Source organism: Lytechinus variegatus, chromosome 1 (genome assembly GCF_018143015.1).
Source record: "Lytechinus variegatus isolate NC3 chromosome 1, Lvar_3.0, whole genome shotgun sequence".
NCBI lineage: Eukaryota > Metazoa > Echinodermata > Echinoidea > Temnopleuroida > Toxopneustidae > Lytechinus > Lytechinus variegatus.
Window position 1 is genome coordinate 46,767,582 of NC_054740.1, and position 5,093 is coordinate 46,772,674.

The following is a 5,093-nucleotide window of genomic DNA, read 5'->3' on the forward strand; positions in this document are numbered from 1 at the left end:
GGGGTCATCCCTCTCCTTCCCTCGCTCTGGTGGTGACGCCAGGATTGAAAGGGGCCGCGGGAAAAGTCATAGGAAACCTCGGGGTGGAGGACAGGGCCGCCAGGCCCACTTTCAGCGCACCGAATTCAGGGCCCCCACTCAAAACCAGGGGCCCGTTTCATAAAACATTTGCCGCAGCGGCAACTCCCATTTTCAGCGGCAAATCTGTGTTTCTGCGGCAAATCTCAAAACAGCGGCAAGTTTCCGTTTCATAAAACTTTGCCGCAGATACTTTCAGCGGCAAATGACAATTTCTGCGGCAATATTTGACGCAGCTGTTTGAGCTGCGTCAAATATTTGCCGCAGATACTTTCAGCGGCAAATGACAATTTCTGCCACAATATTTGACGCAACTATTTGAGTTGCATCAAATATTGCAGCAGAAACAGCTTTTTCATCAAAATATCAACAATTTCGAGGGCCTAACAGCTATATTGCTCAATTTTTTGATGATTTTGATTTGATAAATTGCTTTTTGTCATTCTAAATAGAAAATACAGGTATTTTTACTCATTGACAAATAAAAAGTAGATATTTATTGAATCATCATTCTTTCTTTTTAAAGTAAAATTTATTTCAATAAATAGATACATAGGAACATCCATTGTGTTCCTGCAAAATTACACTTTCAAAAAAACTTTTCTTTATCCTGTAAAAGAATGAATAAATGATGTCTCATTTTGTAAAAGATGTTGCGCCATTGGCTTTTGAGTTTCAATAAGATTCATTTCATAAGTGCTGTTTTTGCTGCTGTTGGTTTCTGCTGATGTGTTTGTTGAATTCCCGGAGTGGTTGTTGAAAATCTTGATGTTGTTGAGGTTGCCAGTGTGGTTTTTGCAGATATTGTTGATGCTGCTGTAGTTGTTGGTATTGGTCAATGTAGTCGTTACATCTCCTGTGTGTTTGCTGCTGTTTTTGCTCCTGCTACTGTTCATGTGATTGAAGTACCTGAAATAGTAATTAATTTATAATGCATAAAAGCAAGATACTAAAGTTATTCCTAATTTCACTTTCATTGTTAACCCTTAATAGAGTGGGGGGGGGGGGTGAAGGCACCTTTTGATACTTTGCAAGATTTATCCAAATGGACAAGATCCTCAGGCACTCCCCCCCCCGGGATGACTTACTAGAATAGCCTCATCTAGTAAGATGTATTAACAGGATTTTGTACTCATTATATTCAGTTGATTTTGATGAACTCAATTCATCAAATGAATGTAAAGGGTCTACCAGAAAAAAAATTCTGTGAGCTTCTTCGGGTAATCTTTCTGAGTCCTTTTACTCCTTTACTGGAATATTAATAATTAAAAACATGAAGTGAGTTTGACAGTAATTTGACATGTTGCATCTTTATAGGTGGTAGTGGTGGGGGTCAATCATTATAGAAATGCAGAATATTCATGTACATGTACCAATTTGGCAAGAGAAAGCAAGTCACATTATCTACCAATGATTGATATTGGTTTGTTACTTTTGCAGCTGAAAAAAAATTTCATCAACACCTCAAACTTAGAGTTTAATTCTAAAATTTGGATTCTTGACAAAGAGCAAATCAAGAAGACAAAAATTATTCAAATTGTTATGTGACTTACTTCCTATGCCAAAACGAATCAGAATTATAAATAAGTTTAACTTACGGTTAAATCACATTTCTAGGCTCTTTGTCTGGCGCTCCAAACCCTTCAGTCGTTGATTTTGGCATGGCTTGTCTTTCCGGAACTGCGGACAAAGCCTCACCTGAAGGAATAAATTAAATTGAAATTTTCAAAAAGTAGGTTTTTGTCAGGGGGGGGGGGGGTAAAGGGGACAAGATGGGTTAATATGATGAACAAAAATGCAAACATGCAACAGTAAATAATATATAAGGAATCTCTGGTTGAGAAACGTCACTTCATGCAATTATTCCTCATAATTTATCTTGCACACACATATACACATAGTGAGGATGGGTGAGGGGGAGAGAGAGCGAGCATCGTCATCGTACATGCAAAAAGTATTAAATCCTTCACTAGCGTATAGATGGGGGCCATGCCCCCCCCCCTGTTTCACGACCAAGAAAAAAAAAGGAGAATAAGAAAGAAAGGGAACGGGAAAGGGTAAAATAGAGAAGTATTTACTGAATATTATTACATCAAAATCTTTCCAAATATTTGATTTCTGTATTAAAAAGTTAAAAAATTTTGCTCTCTCACATCTTTGGAGAACTTTTGTTCCATCCGCCATATTAGGCCCTCTCAAAATATTTGGCTCATTACGCCACTGAAATCCATTGTCGGAATTTTATGTTTGCTTAATGTAAACATAATCTAACCCTAATAAGACTGCAAGGGTATTTTTGAGGCAGGAAAGATTGGCGGAAGGGGGTCGGGGCCCTCAAGATCGACCGTTAATTGTGCAATTGTGAAGAAATGCAAAATGCCTGCCACAGATGAAAAAATTGTATATTTGATCATTCTAGAATTATTTAAATTTATTTTTAATAAATATATTTTACTAAATCATGCATGAAATTAGAAGTTGGCTGGAAATCTATAAACAAATCCCTTAAAGTTTTTTTTGTTCAGACACATAAAAATCAAATCCCTTTCATCTGTATTTTTTTTTCCTTTCTGAAGTATTTCTTTGTTTTTTATACTTTTTTATATTGTTGACAAAATTTTCTGATCAAATTAATTGATTTTAATCAGTAAAATAAATATTAACCAGTATGATGCAATTATAAATTTTTGGTAAAAACAGATTTTGCATTGGATTTGTTCATGAAATCACATTTTAAAGCAATTCTGACATGTGTACTTACATGATGTTGCGTAATTTCAGAACCGGGTACCCAGGTGTCACAAATTTTGTCTGAAAACTCATGAATCTTTAAAAAAGGCATATAATGACGCGGCACCATCTTTCATGTTGTGGATTTAACGTGAAAATTTTTGGGCCCCCACCGCCATTTTAGGGTTAAATCAGATTGCACATCATGATGGATTTTACTGATGTTCATTCTGCAACCCATATTTCAAAGACTATCCATCATATCTAAAATTGATTTTTACCTGTGGCAGTATGTTAGTCTCTGCATTTCTACAACTGTGGCCAAATATTCTACAAGTTCATTAGATGGGCCCTTGGCATTTTTCTTATTGTAGGAGACCAACAAGCCCTGGCTTTGAAGTTCCTGGTCTATCCTTCTCCAGCTGCAATATCTGGTCAGTTGAGGACTTGGGGGCTTTGTGTCAGGAGTGGTCTTTATAGTGGCGGTGGCAATGGTGATGGCAGTGGCAGAAGCAGACTTGGTGGTGGTGGCATCAGCAGCACTGATAGTGGTGGCAGCAGTGGTGGTGGTGACTGCAATTGCAGAATTGTTCATGGTGGTATACGCCTCATCACGGCCAAAATTTGCTCCTGCTGCCACGCTGCTGGTCTCCATCTATTATGTTTTAAGTAGAATAAACATGAAAACATTTGATTATAAACACATCAACTTCAGAACACTAGTATATTGATAATAAAACTTGTAGATATAGAATTTCAGACCACCTTGAGGATGTTATGCTCAAAGCAAGGTTTTTATTTGACAACATTGGTCAAAGAGGAACATGGATTTAAATGTCAGAACACAACCCGTATCATTGGTTGATCAATCGTACTGTACAATACCCCATTCAGATATACATTGACCAATTTCTTGTTGAAACACATATATGTCTTTGTTATCAATCTTGTAGGGTATAGAGTGCATGTTGATTCTATATTCAGTGTTGTATACCGAGGCTGGCCTCGGGACCAGAATTTGCATCCTCGAAGCCTGATGTCTCGGCCTCAGTCGCTCTATCTTGATGTCTCAGCTCCGAGGCCTGACAAATGCGATCATTTCCAGCACATAAATTGTGTCTATCATCAACGCCATGTGCAATTTCTAATGCACACATTATTATAAGATCTAGATTCCACCCCCCCCCTCTATAGATTATATATACCGGTAATATATATATGCATATTTGCCTGTTTTTTTTATTCTATTTATTTTCAATTTTTTTATTTCATTTATTCATTTATTTTTTTTCTTGGGGGGGGTCAATGGTCAATTGAATTTAACAAAAAACATGCAAATAATGCTCTGAATAGCCCTTTATTCCCTTCATTTTTGTTACTTTGAGCCCTAAATGTGCATGCGCCGGGTCAAGCTAGTGCTTATCTTGTTGCCGAGTCGAATTCTTCACGTTAGGCTAGGTGGTTTACCTGGCTAGGCTGTCGGGATATCCCTGGGGCCCCTTGAAAAAAATACTCTTTTTAATTTAAAAAATGCTCTAAGTAGCCCTTTATTCCCTTTAATTTTGTTAATTTGAGCCCCTAAATGTGCATGCGCCGGGTCAAGTTAGGGCTTATCTTGTTGCCCTAGTCGAGTTCTACAAGTTAGGACACGTGATTACCCCGGCTAGGCTGTCGGAATACCCTTTAGGCCTCTCTCAAAAAATTAAAAATTTCATACCCTTTTATTCACTGACTTTTGTCCCCTGAAAGTCCTCGTATTAGGGCAAGCCAGTGATTTTATGCTTGCCCGAGACGTGCTGCACCATTTAAACCCCCTAGCTAGCTTTCAAACCCCTAATTTTTAAATATCGAATATTGAATATCCGTCCAACTTCACACGCGTTTGAATATCGAACCTGAATATCAAAACCAACTTCACAGTTTGAATATCGAATATCCAACCAACTTCCTGCCGGTCAAATTTTTGCTAACTCACAGCTTTAAAAAAAATTATTTTGCCTTTTTTTTATTACTGTCTGGTCACCAAACTTTTTATACTCGCAAAGCCACCCCCCCCCCCCTGAAAACTAAGAAAAACAACCCAACACAGTTACAGAGCTTGAGTACAATATTTGTGTAAGTTAACCTGCCCCCTCAACTTTAAAAAAAAAAAACATGCCCAAGCTGAGGCCAAAGTCCAAACATGAGCGTGAACATCAATCTAACCCATTCATGATTCTCGAGACTTGACTGTATTTTTGTCGCCCACAACAACCCAGCCACAAAAAAAGGCTAACTCTCACACA

General features: G+C 37.8%; 1 long non-coding RNA gene across 1 annotated transcript; it reads right to left on the minus strand.

Annotated features, from left to right (window-relative positions):
- Positions 1 to 888: 888 nt before the first annotated feature.
- On the minus strand, positions 889 to 3,943 carry LOC121406451. Its single transcript, XR_005968808.1, has 3 exons — positions 3,090 to 3,943; positions 1,677 to 1,776; positions 889 to 987 (listed from the first exon to the last, which is right to left on the minus strand). It is a non-coding gene; the product is annotated as an uncharacterized LOC121406451 (long non-coding RNA).
- Between the last annotated feature and the right edge of the window lie 1,150 nt (positions 3,944 to 5,093).